The sequence below is a fragment of the Scyliorhinus torazame genome, chromosome 3 (genome assembly GCF_047496885.1).
Source record: "Scyliorhinus torazame isolate Kashiwa2021f chromosome 3, sScyTor2.1, whole genome shotgun sequence".
Classification (NCBI taxonomy): domain Eukaryota; kingdom Metazoa; phylum Chordata; class Chondrichthyes; order Carcharhiniformes; family Scyliorhinidae; genus Scyliorhinus; species Scyliorhinus torazame.
In genome coordinates, this window is record NC_092709.1 from 146,660,511 (window position 1) to 146,687,898 (window position 27,388).

At 45.0% G+C, this 27,388-nt stretch overlaps 1 protein-coding gene and 1 pseudogene across 1 annotated transcript in view; both read right to left on the minus strand.

The window, feature by feature from the left end:
* The window catches only part of LOC140409398 (collagen alpha-1(XXV) chain-like), a 595,770-nt gene that overhangs the window by 177,481 nt on the left and 390,901 nt on the right, over nucleotides 1–27,388 (minus strand). The window lies entirely within an intron of this gene.
* Nucleotides 14,805–15,179, minus strand: LOC140409536 (histone H2A.V-like; annotated as a pseudogene).

Here is a 27,388-nt window from a genome sequence, read left to right on the forward strand (position 1 = left end):
GTGGAGCGCATAAGTCGGACCCTAAAGGCAACCCTTAGGAAAATGGTCCAACAAAACAGCACCACTTGGGATTCAGTCCTCCCTTTTGCACTAATGTTTTTGCGTAACACTGTTTTGACATCCACAGGTTACACCCTACACACTCTCATGACGCCCCATGAAAGGCACAGAATTTTTATTAGGACTTGACTTGACCAGCCCCGAAGTGATGGCCCTCACACGCGAGAACGCAGTGAGACAATTAGTCAAGAATGTAAAAACGGCTCAGCTAGCAGCCGCAGTAAAATTAGGCACCAGGAAGAAACAGAGCAAGGCCTGTTTCGACAAGACAGTGCATGCGACTGAGTTTGATGTAGGACAGCAGGTCATGCTCTCCATCTACAACCCCAGCACGTTCCTGTCACCTAAGTATTCGGGTCCGTACTCCGTTACGGACAATGTAAGCCCCTCCGTTTACAAGATTAAGTACCCCAACGGGAAGACCGCGTGGTTCCGTATTAACCAGCTCAAGGCATATGGCTCACAGTCTAACCACACACACCACGTAATGCTCGACGCAGCAGACCACGCCCCGCCCACAGCCAACGTATCCCTACCCTCCCCCAACACGTCCGCCCCATCCATGGACTCTACCTCGACTCCACCCCCGAACTCGAGACTCCGCCCCAGAATGCCCACAGACGGCAGCAGCAGCGACAGCGACTGTGACACAGGCAACAGCCACAGCACGCCTCCCTACTATCCCCATGCAACAGGCCCCACACCCAGCGATTCTGAACACGATTCGAGTGATACCTTCCTGATCACATTCCTTAACAAACCTCACCAAAGACCACCGCCCTACAATGACGACCCCGACTCCGTCCCCACAGAATTAGACAACACTATTTGGCACCGTGACAATTCGTACAGGCTCGTCCGAAACAACAAGATGGACCCTAAGTCACACCATGCAGCTTTAGCAACCCTCATCCATTCAAGAGTATGGTATCCGGGAGAAGATGATGACTTTGAGTCTGACTCCCAAAACGAGAACCCCTTTGCGACCCTGTTCGCAACTGATAACTGAGGTGTCCAGATGATGTTTTAAAAGGAACCGCTTGGGAGAAACGGTGTCCTTTCTGATGGAACCTGCAGCATGTTTGTTCGTTAATGTTATCGTTAAGTGTTGTTTGTAAACTCGTAAGTTTCACGGCCCCATGCCACCACTCCGTTGACGCCCGGCTGTTAATGGAACAAGTCTGTCCCAGACAATAGTTCAGAGGAACTAGTCTGTCGACAGAAATTGTGAGAGGATCTAGTTTGTCCCAGACAACAGTTCAGAGGAACTAGTCTGTCGACTGGAAATTGTTAAAGGTACAAGTTTGTCCCAGACAATAGTTCAGAGGAACTAGTCTGTCGCAGAGAACAATCATAAATACTCTCCTGATTCGAAGGTAATCACGAGAGGCAGCCCCCATGATGACCACATTCTTACCCATTCTTGCCGGTTGCTCAGGCAGTGGAGAAACGGCATTGGTCTCCGCCCTGCCTGAGGACCCCCCTCTTGTGAGCTACGCTCGGGTAGAGCACATACAGCATTGATCACCATCCTACCTGGGGATTCCATCCAAATCTTACCTGCCGCGGCCCATACGCACCCCATTTTGGCTCGATTATGTTCAAAATTCTTTTGTTTGGTTTTAGCAACCCTTAGGATTGCTTCCCTATGCTATTTACATCCTCAAACACTAGGATGGTAAATCACACAGGCTGTGAGACCGCTCGCAGTATGGCAGTATTCTCTTAGATGTCTAGTCCAAATTATCAGTTTAAAAATATTTTTAAATGAGGGAGTCACACATGGTGACCAATTATAAAGGGAGATTGGCACTAAAAGACAGACATGCTAACATACAAGATATTAAACAAGATAGTAACGGATAGTAATAAAGAGAGAGAAGGAAGAGAAGAGAAGAAAGAAGAGAACAATGAAGACATCATATGTGTTTTTCGTTGTCATTGTAATTTGTATTCGGTTACGCGCGAATGCGAACCCCCTGACCCCAAACCCCCCCGGCCGTAATTGATTAACTTCCCCATAGCACCTAGAGCCCAGTGACAAGTAACAACACACCATCATGGTGTGATAGGTTTATAACGTGGTACTCCCTTTCATATGTCATTGAATCCCTTTTAGCATTGGCGATATTCTGTAGCATCGTGCAGATTATCCGCATGAGAAAATGGTGAAGGAGAGCCTACCGCTCTCGCACCTCGGTATACAGAATAAGATCCCCTATCTTCAGTTTTCACCAGGCCCCCGAACCCCTGGATCTACAATAAAGGACATTCGTTCAGCGTCATTTGTGAATAAAGACAACTAAGAGATTGTACAACTCTTTGCTTGACCGCCAAGCCAGAGGGAAATGTGAATGCTGCTATTTTTGTATTATTAGGAAATTAGTATGATTGGATGTTTAAGTGAGTGTAGTTTATGGAAGATAGTTAGAGGTACCATTTTAAAAAATATGTTGTACTGCATGTCCCGGTTGTGACATAGCGCCACTTAGAATTGTCAATTAAAATTTTCTTGCCTAGTTATGGTCAGTGTAGAGGCCATGGGAGAGTGCTCGCTGGGTCAGGGAGTGAAGACGACGCAGTTATGTGATCCTTCACGCTTCGCGTTAGGGATCACAAGGAGGGAGTGTAGCCACCTGAGTTGGCCACTTCCCGACTTTAAAATGGAGATCCACAAAGAATGCAGGGAAATTCAGTCAAGCCAGGAAAAACTAGCAGGTGCTAAGTTTCCTGTGTATTAGAACTTGCAGAAACCCAGACAGCACTGAAACTAGCAACCATCCGCATATTAATGAGCGATCCCCGGGAACAATTGAAACATTTAAGGTAAATAAGGCCAAGCCAGACTCCTCAGTGCCAGCAGGAACCAAGACAAAGGAAGGCCAACGGACACTCAGGAACTGCCCAGCGATCAGGGAACAGCTCCTGTATTGGAGAAATCGATCCAAGTGATCGGAACGTAGTCCAATCACTTGGAACCAGATACGGGGTCCGCCCCGAATGGCGCAAAGCCCCTGGGGACTATAAAGTAGAGTCGCCAAGTTCAATTTGTCCTTCTTGGCAGGGTCACTCAGCAGCTCGAAACAACCCTTGACAGTGACCTGCCTAGCCGCTGCATCAACCAAGTAAGTCTCCAGTCAATGCACGCTATGAGATAGGCGTTCCTAGTTACCAGTCCATACCAGCTTTCAATCCTGCAGACTCAGAATCGAACGAAAGGCCATTTGTTCCCCTACCTGGTGGGCCAGTTCTGAAGCGAAGTATAGACCTTTTAGTGGTAGAGATAGTCTAGTAAGTAGAGTTTTTTGCATGAGTAGTGATTGACTGTGTATAATAAATGTGTTTTGATTTGAAACTTACTAACTGGTGTATTGAGTTATTGATCAGCACTTGAACTTGAACCTCGTGGCGGTATCATAAAGATACCTGGCGACTCTAGAGCAAAGGTTATAGAAACAGAGCAAATTAAGTAAAGACACAACGAGCAACATTTAAGAGCCAACCAAAAGTTAGCAACACATCGATTTGTTGATACCTGGATTTTGTTGTCAATGTTGAAAATGTTGTGACTTTTAGAAGACTTTGTAGAAGCATGGTGTGATTTCTATGTATGTATTGTCTGATGTTGTTGGTGATTTTGTTTTTAATTCTGTGCCTGTGTGCTTCACACTGTATGGCAACATAAATAAATAAAATATAAAGATAGCCCATGCTGCATGATGATTGCTAAAGGAGCCACGTTTTCAGTGTGCCTTGCACAGCTGATCAACCTCTATGTAATGTGACAAGAACAAAGCAATATCAATACTTTGCAGACTCCTGAGCCTCATTACTCAATGTCCCCCAGTATACCTTGGTCAATGTCAGAACTTCATTTGACACGGAGGCATGGAGATACGGCAGTGCCAAATGTTTTCAGTCACTCTGTTAACGGTCTCTGAGAGACAGTGCAAAAGTGGTGTAATTTAAAACAGCTTTATGCTGAGCATCTGAACCTATTAAGAGCAGGGTTGAAACCACCTTAATTCTCACATAGAAGTCATACAATCCATAAAAAGTCCTGACTTCCATCCCTTCACTGTGGACAGACTTTAAGTCCAGTCTCAGGAGTTAAATGAATCCCAATCTAAGGAATTAAATGACGGTGTGCACAACTTACTTCCCTTTTCCCTCTTAAAAATATCCAACAAAGCCTCTTTCACAGAGATCAAGCTTTCAGATGGAGTTGATGCTTGACAGTTGTGATAGCGTGGCACAATTGCTGCGCAGTCATTTGAGGACACAACTGAGATTATAAAATACACTGCAGCTTATATTAGTTCTAATCATGTGGAAGGCACATTTTACTCATTTTATGAGTACAGGGTACAAATATTTATACAATATTGTATGGTAAATTCTGGCAGTGTTCATGCTCGATCCAGGCCCTCATTTAACAGGTGCTGGATTAGAAAATGTTTGTTTTGTGCATTCCCGAATTTCAGTTGAAATTCACTGCACGTTTGGGAGGACTACAAACCTGGAACATCGTCCTTTGTACAAGGTTCTCTCCAGAGCCCACCCTCACAGTTATATCCCTTCACATGACAGATTCAATTACATTTATTAATGGACATTTAATTGGTTTGAGGTATGACCAAGTATGTCAAAGACAAAAATGCATTCTTGTCTAGAATACCTATGAGAAATTATGATGAGTAAATCCTTCCGATTTACATCTTGCTGAGGGTTGTCAATCCGTTATGATCAAGTAATGGTATAAAAGATTTCTGGTTCATTCTGGTTCAAGGTTTTCAAAAGAAAAGGATAAGGAGGTAGAATTTCTGATTTCAGTCCAATCAGAAAATTAGCTACAATTTGTGTTGGAAACCACGCCGGTTTTCTGAAGTGAAATTATGGTTTAAATTTGAACTGAAACTCATGTACCTAATCACGAATCTGAAATCTCCCATGACCCAGTGCAATTGCTTAGCATAACAGATCATAATCTTTTCATATTTTTACATTTAAAAATCCCTTGATGTATTCAAGAGTGGTAACCTGGTCCAGTTCTAATAATCCAGGTGAAAAGTTGTTCTATCACATTTTAATAAGTGTTCAGTCCAATCTCTGAATAACCAGTTTTAAATTACTGAAATCGACTTAAAACAGCTATATCACACCATTTACTAATTCCACTTACTTGATGGTTTCCTTCCCCAATTAAACATAAAGTGTTACTCAATCTGTTATTGTCTGCAGGTAAATATTTCAAACCCTTATTAGCATAAACCAATTAACATTCCCTTGAGAATTATTAACCTATTCCAAATCAGTTTCCTTTCACTTGAGAGATATTTCGTTATTTTGTGATTAACATTACTTCACATTTCACCTTAAGTAATAGGTTGGATGCACTCGATGTCAGTCTCTCTTGCAATTATCTGACATGCACATTAATCATTTGTTGTATACACTATTTAAATATACATTTATTCAAAAGTGAGTCAATGCAACCTGCATGGAATCTACCAGAATACATGAGCGAGGAGATGTAAATCTGAGTACTTTACAGTGTTAATAAAAAACTTACCAGTCAGTCAATCATTGTAACATCCATTAAAGTCTGAACAGACTGAAGAATGTGTATGGTATAGTCATGAATGGAATTGTTGGGGCAGCTCTTCTAGAATCTTGGAATTTGATGTTGAAGATAATTTTGAGTTGCCATTTGAAAGTTAATGTTGTTTCAATGGTTTGTTCTTTTCAAAAGTACACGACCCAATGAATTATTCAAGAGAAGGATTATTATTTTTAAGTGGTTCAATAGAAAATACAGCCATCCAACAATGAACTTAAAAGTGCAATCATATGGAAGCAGTAAGTGTTGGGTACATACTGCATTATCCTATATTGCTTTGGATTCTTTACAAGTCTTCTTAACCAAATGTTAACAATGCAAAGAAGAGAAAAGCAAAAATGATAGTGTGCAATTACATTCTGGAAAACTGTGTTTACCAATTTAATGCAATCAAATTTTCTTTCCTTGGAACATAACCAATGTTTCAAGTGGCTGAAGGCCAGACCCCAGGAACTGTGAGGAATGAATCAATTGTTCCCAGACCAATAAATACTACAGGAGTTTTCTGACAGACCCCCTGGGTTGGCACCAAAAATAGAAACAGCAACAGGGTCAGAAAAATCAAGAATTTTCTTGCTGTGCTAGTTTGCTTAATTTGCTGTGTTAATTATAAGTGAGCGACATTGACTAAAGTGACATAACGTGAAATTTCATTAATTCTCATGTAAGCTGATCGCACGGTCATATTGCAAGTGCTGGATTCTAGTTTTGGCTGAGAATGTCATGGACTTAGACGTGAGCTATACTGCTGATTGTATGCTACTCTCTGCTCAGTTGAAACAGAACAGCGGATGTGCACCTATTAGCACATCACCAGGAAGTAGTGCACACATTGTCCTTGAATTAATGGAGGGAAATTAATGTAAAAACTATTATTCTAAAACTTCCTTTAGCTGATCGTTTAACTGAGGTGTCAATTTGTTATGGAATTGTACCTCAGCAAGGAGCGGATGCTGTTAGGAGAGGAAATATGTGAAAATATAAATTAAAATTCTCCTTCCTGGAAGATATTGTTTGTGTGAGCAGATAATCTACAGAAACATAGTTATACAAAAAATATTAACAGCAGCTTCTGAGGGAAGGAGTGTTCAGGATCTCACCGAACATGCCAGCCAGGAAGGTCGCGATACTTTGCGATAGCTTTATTCCCAACTGATTCGTTGCTGATTTGCAAACCTGTTACGGTGTTGTTTAATCTAAATCCGGGAGAGGTTTATTGTAAATGATTAACTGGCGATGTGTCCACTGCCAGGACGGGATCGCCTTCCAGGGTTTTGGTGCTTTAATTTCATTGGTTTGCAATTTTATTGTTTTAACAAAACAATTTTATTGAGGTATTTTAGGCATATAGAAAAAGTGACATTGTACAGTACAAAAAAAAGAAGTCAAGACACAAATTAAACATAGTGCAAACCAGGGCTCTGTTCACTCAAGGACCTGCCTCAACATCCCCCTACTCTACTCTACCCTAGCCGCCCCCCCCCCTTACCCCCCACCCCCTGCTGACGCTTACTCCTCTGTGAAGAAGTCAATAAATGGCTGCCACCTTCGGGCGAACCCTAGTAGCGAACCTCTCAAGGCGAACTTGACTTTCTCTAGGCCAAGAAAGTTCGCCATGTCTGATAGCCACACCTTAGCCCTCGGGGGCTTTGAGTCCCTCCATGCTAACAGTATTCGTCGCTGGGCTACCAGGGAAGCAAAGGCCAGAATGTCGGCCACTCTCTCTTCTTGCACTCCCGGGTCCTCCGAAACCCCAAAGATTGGCACCTCAGGGCTCATTACCACCCCAGTTTTCAATACCCGGGACATGACATCTGCAAATCCCTGCCAATACCCCCTGAGTTTAGGGCACGACCAGAGCGTGTACATGGTTAGCCAGCCCTCCGGCACATCTAACACACTTGTCCTCCAGCCCGAAGAATTTGCTCATCCGGGCCACCGTCATGTGGGCCCGGTGCACAACCTTAAACTGGATCAGGCTGAGCCTGGCGCATGTTGCGGTCAGGTTTACTCTGCTCAGGGCTTCTGCCCAGACACCGTCCTCCATCTCCCCACCGAGCTCCTCTTCCCACTTAAGCTTCAGGTCCTCGATCTGCATATCTTCAGCTCCCATTAGCTCCTTGTAGACGTCTGAGACTCTACCCTCTCCCACCTCTCCCCTCGAAACTACCCCGTCCTGCCTCCCCTTCGGGGGGAGACGTGGGAAGGACGGCACCAGTCTGCGTACAAAATCCCGCACCTATAAGTATCTAAAGTCGTTTCCTCTCGTCAACCCAAACTTTTCCTCCAGCGCCCTCATGCTCGGAAAGGTCCCTTCCAGGAACAGAGCCCCCATCCTCACAATCCCCGCCCTCCTCCACAGTCGATACCCCCCATCCATGATCCCCGGGGCAAATTGGTGGTTGCCGCAGATTGGGGTCCACACCGATGCTCTTACCTCCCCTACATGCCTACTCCACTGGCCCCAGATCCGAAGAGCCGCCACCACTATCGGGCTGGTGGAGTACCGTGCCGGTGAAAGCGGCAGAGGCGCCGTGACCAGGGCTGCTAAGCTAGTGCCCCTGCACGAAGCAGCCTCCATCCACTCCCAAACCGACCCCACACCCACCATCCATTTCCTTATCATCGCAATGTTGGCTGCCCAGTAATAGTTGCTGAAGTTCGGCAACGCCAGCTCCCCTTCTCCTCTGTTCCGTTCAAGCATCACCCTCTTCATCCGCGGGGACTTCCCTGCCCATACAAATCCCAGAATAATTTTATTCAGCCTCTTAAAGAAGGACCGTGGGATAAAGATGGGGAGACACTGAAAAACAAACAAGAACCGCGAGAGAATCGTCATCTTAACAGCCTGCACCCTCCCCGCCAATGACAGTGGGACGCATCCTACCTCCGGACCTCCTCCCTCACTCATTCCACCAGCCGGGACAGGTTGAGCTTGTGCAACTTGTCCGAGTCCCGTGCCACCTGAATCCCCAAATATCGGAAACTCTCCCCCACTAGCCTGAACGGCAACCCCTTCAGCCTACTCTCCTGCCCCCTCGCCTGAATTACAAACAACTCGCTCTTAGCTATGTTCAGTTTGCATCCAGAGAACCGGCCAAATTCCCTCAGGGTTGCCATAATACCGTCCATCTTCACCATTGGGTTCGATACATATAACAGCAGATCATCTGCGTATAACGAGACTCTATGTTCCACTCCCCCCTGGACCAGCCCTTTCCAGCCCCTAGAAGCTCTCAGTGCAATTGCCAGCGGCTCTATGGCCAGCGCAAACAGCAGTGGGGAGAGAGGGCAGCCCTGTCTTGTCTCAAGGTGCAGTCTAAAGTAGTCCGATGTCGTCCTGTTCGTCTTTACACTCGCCTCCGGGGCCTGATACAATAGCCTAACCCAGCCGATGAACCCCCCCTCCCCCCCTTTCCCCGAACCGTCCTAGTATCTTCCACAGATAATCCCACTCGACGCGGTCAAAAGCCTTTTCAGCATCCATGGCTACCACTATCTCTACCTCCCTACTCTCCGGGGGCATCATAATCACGTTGAGCATCCATCTTATGTTGGCCACCAGCTGCCTCCCCTTTACAAACCCGGTTTGGCCCTCCCCAATTACATCCGGGACACAGTCCTCAATTCCAGTCCCCAAAATCTTGGCCAGTAACTTGGCGTCTACGTTGATCAGAGAGGTCGGCCTGTATGACCCACAGGCCTCCGGGTCCTTATCCCATTTCAGAATGAGCGAGATGGTGGCCTGCGACATCGTTGGGGGTAAACGCCCTCTGTCTCTTGCCTCATTAAAGACCCTGACCAGCACCGGCCCCACTATCCCAGCAAATTTATGCAAAACTCCACCGGATACCCGTCCGGCCCCAGGGCTTTACCCGACTGCATGACCTTCAGGCCCCCCAACACCTCTTCGATCCTGACCAGGGCCCCCAGTCCGTCCCCCACTCTTGGGAAGGTCAGTCCGTCCAGGGATCGCCTCATCCCCCCCCGGTCCCCTGCGTGGTTCCGAAATGTACAGCTTCCTATAAAAGTCCCAAAAGACCTTGTTCAGCCCTGCCGGGTCACCCACTAGATTACCTTCCCCATCCACTACCCTCCCTATTTCCCTAGCCGCCTCCCTCTTCCTTAGCTGTTGCTCAAGCATTCCACTGGCCTTCTCCCCATGCTCATAAATCGCGCCTTTTACCTTTCTAACTGCTCTACAGCCTTGCCTGTAGTCAGCACCCCAAATTCGGCCTGCCGCCTCTGTCGTTTCCGGAGTAGCTCTGGCCTTGGGGATTCCACGTAACTCCTGTCCGTCCGTAGAATTTCCTTAATCAGTCGGTCCGTCTCTGCCCTATCTGTCCTGTCCCTGTACGCCCAGATTGAAATCAGCTCCCCTCTCACCACTGCCTTCAGTGCCTCCCAGAGCACCGCTGCTGAGACTTCTCCAGTATCGTTCACCTGCAAGTAATTCTGCATGCATTTCCATAGCCTCTCTCACACCGCCTCGTCCGCGAGTACTCCAACTTCCAGCCTCCATGGTGGGCGCTGAAAGCTGTCCTTACAAAACTGCAGGTCTACCCAGTGCGGAGCATGGTCTGATATGGCAATTGCCGAATATTCTGCCCCCACCATTCTGGTCAGCAGGTCCCTACTCAGAACAAAGTAGTCAACCTTGTGGACGTGGGAGTAGTACGAGAACTCCCTCGCCGTCGGCCGTTAAATCTCCACGGATCTGCTCCCCCCATTTGCTCCATGAACCCTCTCAGTTCCTTTGCCATTGCTGGCAACCTGCCTGTTCTTGAACATGACCAGTCCAGGACTGTATTAAAGTCCCCGCCCATGATCAACTTACACGAGGCCAAATCGGGGATCTTCCCTAGCATGCTCCTAATAAAATCCACATCGTCCCAATTAGGGGCATACACACTGACCAGGACTACTCTCACCCCTTCGAGTTTACCCCTCACCATAACGAACCTGCCACCCCCATCCACGACTGTGCCCTCCGCCTCAAATTGTACCCTTTTATTAATCAGGATCGCAACCCCCCTCGTCTTAGAATCAAGCCCCAAATGAAAGACCTGACTGACCCAGCCCTTCCTGAACCTAACCTGGTCTGCCACTTTCAGGTGCGTCTCCTGCAGCAAAATTATGTCCGCCTTCAGAACCCGCAGATGCGCAAACACACGCACCCTCTTCACTGGCCCGTTAACCCTCTAACATTCCAATCAGCCATCCCCTTTCCTTGGCCAGCCCCCCAGCCATGTGTCGCGCTTCCTCTGGCCTGTCTCCTGACCGGCTCCACCCTTGACATCCTCACTGTTGCCATGCCCAGTTTCCATCCCCGTCAGCAGAACGACTCCTCCCACTAGCAACACCATCCTATCACCTAACCCCTGCTCTAATCTAACTATATGCACCCCCCCACCCCCCACCTCGGCTACCGTTGACTAGCCCCACTCAGCTAGCCTGGGGCTCCCAGCCTCGGCACCAGCACGTCTCCCATTCATTGTTCCCAGTCACCCCTCCCCCCGACCCATCCATACCACTTCCCCAGAGCAGCCCTACTTAAGCAAACACTCTATACAAGTCATAAACAACCCCCACAACAGCAGAATTCAAGTTAAACAAGAAAAAAAACAGAGATAAGAAGTAACAGGCACTCTCAGTCCTTCCCATACAGACACAGAAAATGATTGCACAAAGTTCCCCTGAAGCATCCATTTTAACCTAACCCTTTTAACTGTTTTCTTTATTATTTTCCCCCCAGTCAAACTCCAACTACTTAATGAGCCCAGACAGGAAACATTCAGGTAACCCATGCAAAAAGCACGCAAAAAAACCCAACACATTGCTACCACCTTCCAACACCCTAAAAAGGTCAAAAAAAGAAACAACAAAAACGGACCCAAACATGCAGGCCCTTTTCAAAATGGGAGAGACACCACATATACTTAAAAGTTCTAACATGAGACCAAATGTCCTCAGCTCAGGGCCAGCCTTGCTTCTTAACAAAGTCCTTCGCCTCTTCGGGTTCCTCGAAATAGTGGTGCTGACCCTCATACGTAACCCACAGTCACGCCGGAAAAAGCAGCCCGAATTTTCTCCTTCACCTGCCTGTAGCCTCCCCTCCTCCTGGCCACTTCAGTGCTCAAACCTTGGTAAACACGCAGGGTGGTATTGTCCCAAGTACAGCTTTGTGTGCTCTTTGCCCATTGCAGCACCTGTTCCTTGTCCAGGTACCTGTGAAAGCGTACCACCATCGCTCGTGGGGGACTCCCTCATCGCGGCTGCCTCACCTGCACTCTGTGTGCCCTGTCCACCACCGGCGGGAGCGGGAAAACCTCGTTCCCCAGCAACTTCTGAAACAAACCCTCCACAAATGCGGCAGCGTCTAGCCCCTCTGCCCCTTCCGGGAGGCCCACGATTCTCACGTTCTGCTGATGAGATCTGTTGTCCAGGTCCTCCAGCCTTTCCAGAAGCACTTTTTGCTGGTCCCTCAGCCTCCAAATCTCCACATCCACCACCGTTTGAAAGTCAGCCTGCTCCTCCACTGACTTCTCCAACTGCTGGAGCTTCTCAGCCTGATCATCCAGACTTTTTTCCCATCCGGTCAACCGACTTCTGAAGCGGCTCCAAGTTGTCACTCTTCAGAGCCAAAAAGCCCTCCTGCATAGTCTGCAGCAATTGCTCCATTGTGGGCTGGGCTGTCGGCGCCTTGCTCTGAACACCAGCCATGCTGGTCTCTCTCACAGCCTCCACTGTGCCCATACTCGACCACTTCTTCTGCTGTTTACGGTCCCTCCGGCTTCTTAGGTCCATACAACTCTGTATGGGTCCAGTGCCTGAGTACTATTGCTTTCCAGTTCCGCGCTCAAAAGCGCAAAAAAGTCATGGGAAAAGGTCCAAAAGTCCGGCCGAAAAGGGAACCACCAAATGTGCGACCTACTCCCTCATAGCCGCCACCAGAAGTCCATTAATTTGCAATTTAATACAATTTAGGCAGATTGCAGTCCAAATGGTTACAAATCAAATAGAAATTGCCATTTCCTGACTGAGATTTATGTTAATCTGAAAGGCTTCCTGAGGAATTAGAAAAATATCCAACAGACCTCCAGTGAGAATCACAATTCATTCATACTGCAGTCTAATTTGGTCGGTGTTATCTGAATTTTTCAAAAGGCGGATGGTCTTTCTTACCGGTACACTGTACTGTTGACTGTACTGGCTTGTTTTCACCTCTGGGGTTAGTGCAGTAAAAATGTCATTGTGGTAGGTGATCAACATGATCAAGCTGAATGGCAGAGCAGACTTGAGGGGCTGAATTACTTAATCCTGCTCCTATGTTGTGCAGTTAGGTTTATTCTGGTATGACCTGATATAACTGACCAGCAAATGATTCAGGGCACATTTCACTTCAACAGTGGAAGGTGAATGGATTGGTTTCCAAATTTGCTTCAGTTTTGGAGGTCCATTTCTACAGACACCTCTGAAATCCAGTCCTGGTGAAGATATAGGGCAGCACGGTGGCACAGTGGTTAGCACTGCTGCCTCATGGCGCCGAGGTCCCAGGTTCGATCCAGCCTCTGGGTCACTGTCTGTGTGGAGTTTGCACATTCTCCCCGTGTTTGCGTGGGTTTCGCCCCCACAACCCAAAGATGTGCAGTTTAAGTGGATTGGTCACGCTAAATTGCCCCTTATTTGGAAAAAATGAATTGGGTACTCTTAAGTTTATTTTTTTTAAAGATGTAATACAGCTCTGACGTCGATACACCCACATTTCCTTAATGCATTTAAAATTTAGAAGTATGACGATTATTTTTAACATTATCTGAGGGGACATTTCTTTGAAGAATAATATCAGGTATGTTTGAAATCTTTTTCTCTCTAGTCATGCAGAACTTTGCTTTTTGGGACCAAGATCTGTAGTTTGATTCTGGAACAACCAGGTGCTTGGGTTAGACAGAAAGGCAGTGAGGTGGAATCAACCACCATAGACTGTACTTACTCTATGTAGTATCGCTGGGAAGTGATTCCTTGGCAGTGACATTAAACATGAAGAATGCAGCCCGAGCCAACTCTTATTTGAATCATATAATCTGCCAAAAAAAACTTGTTCTGAAGTATAAATCGAAGAGTCAGATTCGCACTGAATGGCCAAATACCCACTAACATACATCCCATTTACTCATCTGGCTGTCTCACACACAGAGAATCTGAGTCTGTTAAAACTGAAATGATGGCTCTCTTATTTTTAACTTTGCCTTGGGAAAGGATCATCTCTGGCAAAAGGGGCATCTATTACCCTCCACTAGTTGCCCTGTGAATTTGGTGATGGGGCTTTCTTATTGAGCACTGCAACTTGTGTGGGAAAGGTGTCCCAGCAATGTTCTTTTGTAGTGGTCTGATATTGTGGGATGGCTTGCTAGGCCACTTCAGAGATACAAATAGGCCTTTTGGCTAAATATATTAATGGGCTCGCTGGTTTTTTTTCAACAATGACACTGGACGAGATCCTCTGGTCCCCCAGCCATGTATTTCTCGGTGGCGGGTTGTTTGCTGGTTGCGGGAATCTACCTCCCACCATTTGCCAATGGGATTTTCCATTGTTAGCACCACACGCCTCCGCAAAACCCAGTGGCTAGGCTGCGCTGCCAGCGGAAAAAGTGAATCACAATGACTAGAGAATTCTGACCACTAGCTTTGTTATATTTCCAATGTTTTAAATTTTAATTCAAGCTTCCCGAAATGCCCTGCGGAAACTTTGACTCAAATTATTTGGATTATTAGTCCGGATGCTGGGTTCTCGAGTTCCCCAGCCGTGAGTTTCTCAGCGGCGCGCAGTTCGTGGCAGTGGGATTCTGACTTCCCCCCCCCAGTGGTCAATGGGATTTCCATTGAAGCCACCCCATGCCGTCAGGAAGCCCGTTGGCGGGTGTGTCTTGCTGACAGGAAAAGTGAATCGCAATGATCGTGGAATTCCAGCACAGATCTCTGGATTATTATTTTTTTCTCCTAAACCTCATCCTATTTTCTTTGAAATACTCTTTTTAAAAAAAAATATTGCCAAGTAGCCCCAGATTTCCTCTGCCCAAATTACAGTACAACAGTAGGGAGAGGTCAGGTTCAAAACTAGGCTTTATGCTGTTTTTTGCTGACCTGTCTTTCCAGCCAGACTTATGGATGTAAGGGATCACACCACCAGCAACAGAGGTTGTCTTGATCTCTTCAACACCTCTGATGGCTAATTGCAAGTGACATGATGCACTTTACTTTCAGGTCCTTCAATGCGTTTCCTGCTAACTCCAACACCTCAGCAGCGAGATACTCGAGAAAAGCTGCACGGGGCACTGCAGCTGTGCCGCCCAGTCGTCCACGGTTGTGGTACGATTCTGAAAATGCCATGAATACGACCTACAGGAAACTGTAGCCCTGCTCTTTGAGAGCGGAAAACTGCTTTAGCTTTGGCTTTCCCCCACCCCCCTGAGTCCTTCCCAGTTTTCCTGCCAGCCATCTTTTAGTGCAGCAATGAACTCTTATGGGAAAAGTAACAATGAAAGTGATGCAGGTCATTTGGATGAACCCAATTGTTTAACTGTTGAAAGAAGACTTTGCAACAGCTCCCACAAGGATAATAATTAAGTCCGAAGAAAGGACAAGTTTAATGAAGCATCCACATTTAAACTTCAGTCATACATGTTTAATTGGTCATTTTTCATTAACAAGTGTAACTTTGTCCAGTGCAATGCTTCAAGGACAGGAATATCTTTTCATTATTCAAAGAATTTACGTATTCAACAGTTGGAAACTGTGACTTGTTTTCTTTCTCTAAATTATGCTTCCATCTTTCCTCACATTTTACGGGAAAATAAATGTGCGCATATCAGTTTACAAAGGACAAGGATGTGTGGAGGTCTGGTGCATACAAACTCAGTGCTGACATTTGGGTCTGCATAGAGCTGGGAAATAGTTGGTGTTGAAAGAGTCCTCAAGCAAGACTTCAGCCTTTAACCTTACCACTTTGAAGGGAAAGAGGACCGTCTGTGTCTGAAGTCTGAAACAACTCAAATAAGGGAAAAAAACAACAGTTTACACTGTTCCAATAAGTAGGCAATTGTAATGGTGTCAGCACTGTAACTTCAGCTGAGAAAAAGTCCTGTGGGCTCCTTTTTAAACAAATCAATTAAAACTTAATTGCAGTCCGGAGACAGAACTTTAAAAAAAACATGGAAGAAAGGAATAACCGAAATGAATGGAAACAATGGGTTGCTCATAATAATAACTATTATTATTAAGTGTTGATCTCTACTTTCTCCACAAAGGTTTTTCTACATCATGCACCATACAAGAGAGAGCAAGTGACCCCAATCATAAGTCTTCCCTCGCTGGCTCTGAAACCAGCCATTAGAATTGTCGGGGCCAAGTTTCCTTCTGACTTTCTTACCCTTTCTGTGAGGAAGTATCTGGCTTCCTCCCAGTGTTCCCCCACAGTAATGTGAGTGAGATTGGGAACTCAGCTTGTGAGGGTCCGAGAGCATTAACCGATGCCCCACATCTGAGGCATTACATTTTAATTTAATTATTTCTTGGGCGATGGAAATCACTGGCAGGGCCAATATTTACTGTTCCTCCCTGGTCACTCTTGAGACTAGTGGTAGGTCTACATAGTGCTTTACGATGGCTGGGATACAGGTGAAGGATGCAGGTCGATTTAACAGACAATGTTGATTACACTCCCAGTGGGAATGAGAAAGTCATATTCTCATGCAGTATAACTACAAAGGTAGGGTCTATCTCTTGAAGAGAGCCATTAGGTCAACTGCATACATGTGTTTCCCTCAAGGCTCTTTGCAGTTTTTGAAAATGAGTCAGGACTGGCAGGAAAGGCACTTTAGGATCTGAATAGGGACTTCATTGTGAGTATTCAGATTTCAGTTACATGACCAAGCTGAAGCGACAGCAGCAGGTCATTCTAATTCCTGACCTTTCCCCTTTTGCTTCGCCTCTTTGTTCACGTTTTGGTCTATTTATACCACTATGCATGGAAATTATCTGAACACTGGGATTATTAGAATATTGGGCAGACGAGAGAACTAAATCTGAAATTATTATACCTAAGACAAAAGCATAATGCTACACATACATGAGTTTGCAACATTGTACATTTGTAAGTGATGTAATATAGTGTACATGTAAGTGGAATAATGTGGAGTATCTATGGTACAGCAAAGCACATATATGAACATTATAGTTTGAGTGTATAGCATATATCTGTAAACATAAAATATGGGCAGAATACATGGTGTACAGGAGTCATATAGCGTGGTGTATACATGAATTGCACAACTATATATTTGACTGGTAAGATGATAAACACTTTATCATTGTGTATGATACTACTATGACATGTTAACTTCCAAGAACGTTCAAAATATATTGCAAAATGTAAGGAAGCAGCATTCAACCTGGAAAGCTGAATGGTGGCACAGTGGTTAGCACTGCTGCCTCACAGCTCCTGGGTCCCAGATTTAATGCCAGCCTCAGGTGACAGTCTGTGTGGAGTTTACACTTTCACCCGGTGTCAGTGTGGGATTCCTCCGGGTGCTCCTGTTTCCTCCCACAGTCCAAAGATGTGCAGATTAGGTGGATTGGCCATGCTAAATTAGTCTCCAAAAGATTAGGTGGGGTTACTGGGTTCTGGGGATAGGGTGGAGGTGTGGGCTTAAGTAGGGTGCTCTTTCCAAAGGCTGGTCCAGACTCAATGGGCCAAATGGCCTCCTTCTGCACTGATTCTATGATCATATGATTCTATGACTAACAAAAGTCTTGTCAGTTGATTTGTGAATTTGCTGCGTGTGCATCACATTTTTCAGAAAGGTACATAGAAACTGAAATGATCAGTACAATGTTAAAACAGTGGGGAAGATTTTCCGTGTCCCCTGCAGCGTGTTTCTTGGCAGCGGGAAGTAGCCCGCCATTGTCTGGTGGCGGGATCGTCTGGTCCCACTGTTGTTAATGGAATATCCCATTGAATCTGCCCCCTGTTGTCAGGAACCCCATGACGGGGATTCACTGTGAGCAAGACTGGAAAATCCAGCTGGCAAGAGCGGCCGGAAAATCCCAGTGTTAAATCACACAATCTTGTTTTCTCTACCTTAGAGTCAGTTCGAGACATAATTATCCAGTAGATTCTTTGGAATGCCCATGAAACTGTTGTCAATCAAGCTAGTGTGTATCAGGATAACAAAGCTTGCATTTGTATGGCACTCTAAAGTTCTTTACTGAAGTGCAGCTATGATTACCATCACAAGTGCAGGTTAGACATCTTTTTTATTCATCCACGAGACGTGGGCATAGCAGGCTGTGCCAGTATTTATTGCCCTTCAGGGGCAGTTAAGAATCAACCACATTGCTGTGGGTCTGGAGTCACATATAGGCCAGACCAGGTAAGGATGACAGATTTCCTTCCCTAAAAGACATTAGTGAACCAGATGGATTCTTAGGACAATCAGCAATGGTTTCATGGTCACCGCTAGACTTTTAATTCCAGATTTATTTTTGAATTCAAATGTCGCCATCTGCAGTGGGGTCATTTGAACCTGGGATCCCAGAGTACTACATAGTACATAGAACATACAGTGCAGAAGGAGGCCATTCGGCCCATCGAGTCTGCACCGACCCACTTAAGCCCTCACTTCCATCCGATCCCCTTAACCCAATAATCCCTTCTAACCTTTTTTAGTCACTAAGGGCAATTTATCATGGCCAATCCACCTAACCTGCACGTCTTTGGACTGTGGGAGGAAACCGGAGCACCCGGAGGAAACCCACATCAATACAACAGTGTCCAATCTGATTATTTGTCGGTGGTGTTTGTTTAGGAGGCTCTACTGGCATTGGCATTTGGATAACTCTGCTCTACCATTAAGGGAGTGATCTACCGGCCACGTTACCCCCGAAAGGCAGTGCGGCACGGCCACTAGATGTCAGGAGATCCCTCTTCCGGTATCTACCCGGCTTATCATGCCTTGTGAAATCTAACGCAATCTCGCGAGACGTCGCAATGTGAATCCCACCCATTGTGACCGGATTAGTTCTTAGTAAATCTGCATAATAGAGTGAGACAGCTAGTCTCTACCAGGACTTTTGGTATGTCCTGTGTGCAAAATCCCTGTCGTAGTTTCTCGATCACAACATGGGAGGTTGTGGAGCCCATGCAGTGTAATTCCAACCATTTGGATTGTGCGCCCACCAGGATCAGGAACATAGAACCCAGAAAGGGCTGGCATAGGCAATGGGCATGGCCTGACTGGCCACTCTAATGGGTGTAGGGAGGCGAAGGAGTGAGTTTTTGCTGTTCCTGGCATGAATCACACTGCTTCACCAATGTCTGAGTTGAGACCGGGACACCAGACATAGCTTCTGCCGAGCATTTTCATTTTAGAGACCCCAGGGTAGCCATTATGTAGCTCCAGTAGAATTGGGTGCTGTCCAGAGTGGGGGACAACTGCCCGGAACTCCCAAAGAATGATAGTGACCTCAACACTAAGTTCTTGGTCAATAGGGTTTCATGTCGTTGGAGGGTTGTCCTCGGATTTCATCGTTCAGGATCATGTGCTTCAACTTTGACTGGGTTGAATCCTTTCGCGTCCAGGTCTTCATTTGCTTTGCAGACACTGGTAATGTCTCTAAGATATTCAATGTCATCATGACCGCTTCTAACTCCAGCAAGGGAGCCCGGCTTGTGGGCAGCGGGAGGCGACTCAAAGCTACTTATGTTAGCTACTTCTTAGCTACTTGCATTCCTGGGCAGTGTTCTCAGAGATATTCATAACCTGCAAAGAACAGGGACCAACGCTGTATCCAGGCAGAGGTAATAGGGGTGTTTACCTTAACCTCCTTAAAAAGTCCCAATAAGGGCTTGTGGTCAGTCACTATCACAAAACGCCTGCCTTGGACAAGCTGGTGAATTGTTTTACACCAAACACAACCACCAAACCCTCCTTCTTGATATGACAGTACCTCTGCTCGGTATCTGAGTGAGTCCTGGATGAGTAGACGATAGGACTTTCAGTTCAGTCTTTCCAGTGGTGAGAGAGTACCGCCCCAACCCCTTAAGAAGGAGCATCGCACATCAGGATGAGTTCCTTTCTGGGGTTGAAATGGGTCAATATGTTCGACAATACCAGCTGCCGTTTTACTTTTTTTTTTTTTTAAAAAAGGCCTCCACCTGTGGTGCCTCCCAAGACCATTTCTGGTACTTTCTCAGTTGTACGTGTAGCGGAGACAGCAAGGAAGCCAAATTCAGGATAAACTTCCCATAATAATTGATTAATCCCATGAAGGATTGCAATTCTGTGGTGTTTCTTGGAGTTGGCACTTCTTTAATGGCCCTGATTTTGATCTCCCCTGGATACCCCTGATAGCCCACATACATCACTTTGCTCTCTTGAAAAATGCATTTCTCTCATTTGAGACGTACCCCCACTTTCAAAAATCACTGCAAGGCCTCTTCTAGGTTTGCAGGTTGATCTTGTTCTGAAATGCCTGTGATCAGAACGTCATCCAAGTACACTGCCACTTTGGATAACCCTTAGAGTAGGTTCTCCATGATCCGTTGGAATATAGTGCCCACGGATGAGACTCCGAAGGGCAAGAGAGTATACTCACACTTAAGCGTGTTGGTCGTGCCATATTTAGAACATAGAACATAGAAAAATACAGCACAGAACAGGCCCTTCGGCCCACGATGTTGTGCCGAACCTTTGTCCTAGATTAATCATAGATTATCATTGAATTTACAGTGCAGAAGGAGGCCATTCGGCCCATTGAGTCTGCACCAGCTCTTGGAAAGAGCACCCTACCCAAAGTCAACACCTCCACCCAACACTAAGGGCAATTTTGGACACTAAGGGCAATTTATCATGGCCAATCCACCTAACCTGCACATCTTTGGACTGTGGGAGGAAACCGGAGCACCCGTTTTGCGGGAAGACTCGTCTAATTCGAGTTGAAGATAAGCGTGACTCATATCTAACTTAGTGAGTATCTGGGGAGGTGATGGTGTCATGGTTTTGTCACTGAACTGATAATCCAGAGACCCAGGGTAAGGCTCTCGGGGCATCAATCCGAGTCCTACTACGACAGACAGAATATTGGACCATGGTGGGAAATGTTTTTTTTTGATATGTTAATGTTTTGGGAGATTCCAGGTTTTTTTCTACTTTAACTTGCTGCCCTCATCCCAGCTATGCACCTTACTTCTCTCTCAAAGTATTGATATCCTGCTATCTGGCAATGGCTAACTCTACTCTGCTGTCAGGCACATGGCATTGGTCCTATGGTGATTCTTCATCTCATTTTCAATTTCCGCGACAGGAAGACCACTGGCTCCTTCTATGCCTCTCCACAGGAACATAACTGTGGTCAAAAATTCAGTTGAGGTGGGGAGGGGATGTGGCGTCGGAAAGGATGCGGAGGCTCTCATGAATTTGGTTTCTAAGGTGAAAATTGAGCTCATGATATGAAACATGAACACTGAAATAGTTTAAACAAGAAAAAAAATAATAGACAAAGATGGCAACTAATGGTAGTACAGTTCCTATTTTGCTATATATGGACCAATGGGTTGCTAATGTTAAAAAAAAAAAGCACTTGGGGTTTCCCATGACAAACAACCATCCCAGTCACTGAATCTTCTGTCACTACGTGCCAAGTTATCCTTGATGATGTTTCTGTTCCTTTCCCTCTTTTATCAACCCTCGTTTCAAATGCCAAATATACATATTGTTCTAATCCTCCATTCTATAAATATGAAAGTCAGCTATGAGCTTCTTCAGACACAGTGCAATATAAATCAGATTGATGTACTCAGTTGCTTCATGCACTTAGGTCAAGGGATGGTCAGTTCAACCTAATAAGGTACAATCATATGTGCTTCACTGCTTTAATGGACAGCGCATTTTCCCAAATTGATTACTCAAGCTTACAAATTATTTACTTTTATTGCTTCATGCTGCTAGGACTAGATTGAAGACATAAAATATAAATCAGCTTCAGCTGTTGCAAGGACAGCCTGTTATTGAGATGCGGTAGAACAGATCAGGTGTAACGTGCAAAGAGGACATCATGTTAGATTAGACCTAAACCAAATGGCAACTTGCTGACATTCTCCTCCCATTGGTGTTAACTCTTATTGGTCTTAAATGATTTCCATCAGTCATTCCAGTGATATATTGCCCATGTCCTTTCCAATAGAAATAAAGTGAGTTGCTCCATAGCCAAACCAAAGCAGACAGCCTTCATGCTGTGTCACATCTACTAAGTGAAATACTCAGATAATGGAATTGCATGTAAGTTTTATTTTCAACAGTTGTCCAAATGTTGCTGACTACAATGGGTATTTCAGCAGCTTTTTGTATTTAGTAAGTTGATTGAGAACCAATTCTCATTTACAGTAATGATCTTGCCAAGAAGCTAATGTCACAGCAACAGAAAATACACTACAATATAAATTAATTTAAATACCAAAAATAATGAAATACAAATTAGCAGTGAAAGAGAATTGACAGTTCAGCAAGTATAAGAATTTGAGGCACTGTTCTGGATTTAAACCTGGAGGCCGAGCCCTGTACAGGGTTTTGGGGGGGGCACAGTTGTGAGGCTGGAAAAATCAGAAGGGCAGATTTCCCGAAGAGTTCATTAGACTTTATCTGCATGGTGCCTTGAAGCAGAGTTCCTGATAGACACAGGTTGGAGGAGTTTTGAATGTGAAGCCTTCTTCACAAGGCCGAAGTCTAGAGCAGGTCTACGTATGGAGGAAGTGAGAAGAATTCCTGGGAGGGGGTGGAGTGTCTGGATTGCTCCGTGGGTGGGCAATCTGCGAACGGTTGGGTGGACAGATGGTGTTGGTGTGGGTTGCAGTTGGAGGTTGGAAGTATTAGGGTGAGGGATGGTAGTGATAGGATGGTGGGGGGTAAGCCTGAAGGTGATTGGGGTGAAGGGGGGTTAGATGATGTTCAGGGAGGTCTGGTGATGATGGTGCGGTGGTGTAAGTGGTTAGCAGGCAGATCATGTGGGTGAGGTGCATTCATTGGACAGCTTGTTGGGTCTGGGGTAACACTCTTGCGCTTCCTTGCCTATAAGCGCTGTAAAGGCACTTAACTCATGGATTCAGTCCATTTTGCCTTCTTTAAACAGTCGAGTTTCATGAGGCCTGGCAAATTCTGCTGCCCAAATTACTGTCAAAATTAAGGCATTCAGCCTCTTTATCATACTTGATTGATCAATGTACCTCCTGCGATCATATTGGTCAGCCTCCTCTTATCCCATTAAAACGGTAAGTGGGCGGATTCAAGATCATTTTTATTTCTGTTTCAAATTTCTTGCATCTTAACCTCTGATATGTGCCCAACCCATCTGTTTCTGGAAGTTAAAATTCAGCACAGTGGCTCAAGCACGAAAAGTTGTATTAAGTCTTCCTAATAAGGTCTCATACCAAGTCTTATTCAACCATTTGCTTTTCTAATAATGCACATAGTGAAAGGCATTAATACAAAATATTGCAAATGAGAAATGACAGTAGTTCCGTTCATTTTCATGGGGACTAAATTTGATAGCTTCTGAAAATGTATGCAAGGATTGGGATGTGGGATTAATCTGCGCCTGCTGCTTTTGATGCAGGCACAATGCCAACGTCATGCTGCCTGCTAATTAACATGATTGCAGTGTGCAGTCGGTACTATTCATGCTGTTGAGTAGCTATTCATCTCAGCAGATACCCTGAAATCATGAGGAGCTAACCCCGCTTAAAGTTATGCTGCATTGCTCAAAGCCAGCCTGCACCTTTGAAACAGAAGGTGTATTGTTGCAGGGATGGGGTGCTGGAAGCCATTCTACAATTGATTCAAACCTGGGAAAGAGCCAAGAATGGCACAGTATGGGAGTGCACAGACTTCAAGATTTCCCAACATTCACTGTAGGGGGAAATATGTTCCACTCATAAACAGTCAGGAAGAACTCCAGGTCAAGTCTCAGAAGGCAGTGTGATCAGATAGCTATGGAGGTCAATGTCACATGTTAAACCTGAGATGCAGTGCCAAATAAAATTCACTCCTGTGAATGCTCAGAGTCAGTGGCTACAACTTCAACTGCTACATCCCACTACCCCCACGATGATCCTCATACTCTGCTCAGTGCTGCATCTCCATCACTCATCCACCAACAATCTCTACCTCACCCTCACACGCTTTGCATTGTTGCAAACCCATTCCACATCTCATCAGTCCAGCTATTCAACCATGACAGGCGCATCACCCAAACACATTGTGCCACACTCACTGACATACTTCCCTCTTCCTTCCAAGACAATGTATTGCCATACCGCAGTCCGTAGGGCTAACTGGCATAGACAGGCTGGCTCAAATTCTTTACCCCGATAGAGATGATGTTACTCCCATCATTGGAGTAACTATGACTAAGGCTGTGTGGACAGGGCACTTTGTTACTTAAGTTGCTTCTTGCATCCCACAATCTGCTCTGACTTACAAGCTGCTGATGGTGTAAGTTTTCATCTATTGCCATTCAAAGTGCCCATATATGTGTACCCGAATAGGCGCTGGAATGTGGTGACTAGAGGCTTTTCAAAGCAACTTCATTGCAGTGACAATGAAGATTATTATAATGGATGCTGCACAACAACATGTAGTGTTGATTAGGTTTTATGGGTTTACCTGTAATATTGAAACATTTAAATTGATTCCTGACAGCCCACGTGATATTTTGAATTTATTTTTGTTTCCAACCAATTGTTTTTAGTTATGGAAAATCAGAGTCTCCTTCACCACCTCTCCACAGAACATGAGTTGTGAGAGTTCGCTGAATAACCCCTGATCCTTCTCATTTGCCTCCTGTGGAGATGCATCATACCCTGGTCACTACTTTTATGATTCCAGCTGATGTTAATACTGGACAAGTCAGATCCCAAAGTGAAACCTGTGTTGGTAGATTCAAACTTTGTTTGTTTTTGAGAAACCATAGAGGTCAGCTACTGAACAAATTCACAAGAATTTGTTTAGTAGCTGACAAAATATTTTGGAAGGTCTAAAGCAGGTAGGGAATATACAGTGAATAGTAGAACCTTCAAGAGTATTGACAGTCAGAGAGATCTAGATGCACAGGTCCACAGGTCACTGAAAGGGGCAACACAGGTGAAGAAGGTAGTCAAGAAGGCATATGGCAGGCTTGCCTTCATTGGCCGGGGCATTGAGTATAAGAATTGGCAAGTCATGTTGCAGCTGTATAGAACCTTAGTTAGGCCACACTTTGGAGTATAGTGTTCAATCCTGGTTGCCACACTACCAGAAGAATGTGGAGGCTTTAGAGAGGGTGCAGAAGAGATTTACAAGGATGTTGCCTGGTATGGAGGGCAGTAGCCATGAGGAGCGGTTGAATAAACTCGGTTTGTTCTCACTGGAACGACGGAGGTTGAGGAGCGACCTGATAAAGGGCTACAAAATTATGAGGGGCAAAGACAGAGTGGATAGTCCGAGGCTTTTCCCCAGGGTAGAGAGGTCAATTACGAGGGGGGCATAGTTTTAAGGTGCGAGGGGCAAAGTTTAGAGGAGATGTACGAGGCAAGTTTTTTACACAGAGGGTAGTGGGTGCCTGGAACGCGCTGCCGGAGGAGGTGGTGGAAGCAGGGACGATGGTGACATTTAAGGGGCATCTTGACAAATACATGAATAGGATGGGAATAGAGGGATACAGACCCAGGAAGTGTAGAAGATTTTAGTTTAGACGGGCAGCATGGTCGGCACAGGCTTGGAGAGCCGAAGGGCCTGTTCCTGTGCTGTACGTTTCTTTGTTCTTTGTAAGAGTCTGCCAGTATACTTTTAACACAAACAACAAAACATTTATTAAACAAGAAAAAAATGAGTTATATTACACTAGACAACAAGGTGAAAAAGATTTCAATACAGATGCCAGAAAATGATCCAAACTCACACTGTTGCTTTTTTCCAGCAACCTTTGCTGACACACAACCCCAGTGAAGATTTACCATTGCTCAACATCAAGGTTCCTTGCTTGGAATAGTTTAGTATCAGTTTTCTTCTAGCGGACTTCTGAGCATTCACTATATGTTTTTCTCCAGCTGTACGTCTGCCTGTGACATCCAAAAGCCACAAATTAAACTCTCTTGTACGTTAACTTCAGAGCAAAGACATGAATTCTCTAAATTCAGTTTCCCAACAGGCTTTCAGGATTTCTTATTCGAGAGATTAGGCCTTCTGCCTGCACTCTCTGGTATACACATCCAAACAGACCATCCTTCTGTGTTTCCCTGTCTCTTTGTGTGTCTTTGAACCCCTGTTAGGCAAAAGCAAAGTTTTTCCTACTTCTTGGCCAGGATTTTACAGCCCCTCCCGCTCAATGGGATATTATGGTCTCAATGAACTGAATGGAGACTTAAATGGCTGGCTGTATTCAGTGTTGGGAGGCCCACCGCAGTGGGGCCGTTAAAATCTTAGCCGTTTTGTTAACTTCACTAAATGACTAAACCCTTGGTAACCCATCTCTTCACTTCAAGAGATGTAAAAGTTCATTTAAAGTGCATATACACAAACAGTGTTCCAGACTTCCTGACACCTCGTTTACAAATTAAACTAAAACCAGGTTTCACCTTTCTTAACACCCAAATATAAATTAAACATAAAGCTGTACATTGTTCCTAATACTATGCTCTTCTTTCAGCTCATCGTCAAAGAAAGCCAGGTCCAGAGGCAATTAAAGAGGCGGATTTTCCATCACTACCATTATGGGAACCTTATTTGGATTCCTTCTATTCTTGATACACAGTTTCACGTGGCTGATTCTTGAGATAAAGGAGTTGTCATATGAGGAAAGCTTGAGATACTTGCTGGAATTTAGAAGAATGAGACCTTTCTGAAACATGTAGGATTCTGAGGGGGCTTGGCAGGGTGGAGAATGTGGAAAGTGGAGGGGGAAAGTTTGATGTGCAAGGTAAAACCTTGAACATTTTGGAGAGCGCGAGAGAGCAACATTGAGTAAAGTATAGTTCCAGTACCAGTTGTTGACTTATCTGAGGATAAGAGTAAGTTTAGTTCTATTACCTAGTACTTATAAGAATCCTCACAATAGTCATTGGTTGCGGATACTCGTAAAATGTTTTGTCATCCCACATAAAGCAATTTCAGAAAATTAGGGCAAATAATTGTTATGTGAAAATCAATGTGATAATTTTTTCAATTAGCATTACAGTGGGCTAATTGATGAGCTATAGAACAATTTGAATAAGTATTTACCATGCTGCCTGAAGCTTAATTCCTAACCAAACCAACAAGGCAATTTAATTTCTCACACAAGACTAAGACAAAATAGAGCATAATTACATTCAATGTTTATAATGAAGCATCCCAGTGCACCTTCTCTAATACTCTTTTTCTGTACTGCACTGAAGAGTTGGGTATTTTTCTTTTTGTTTTCTGACTTCACACTCATAGATAGGCACTTTCTCTACCAGCCACACATATGGAAATCTGCACTGCACAGGATTTACAACTATTTTAGTTAGAAAAATGCATGCAAATGCCCAAATTTCCTCTGTGAATCCCCAGGAGGTGAAGCTCTCAATCAGAGAAATAATATTGTAAAAATGTCACTAAAAAGATCTTTCCTGTGAATTTAAGTTGGTTGCATTTCTTT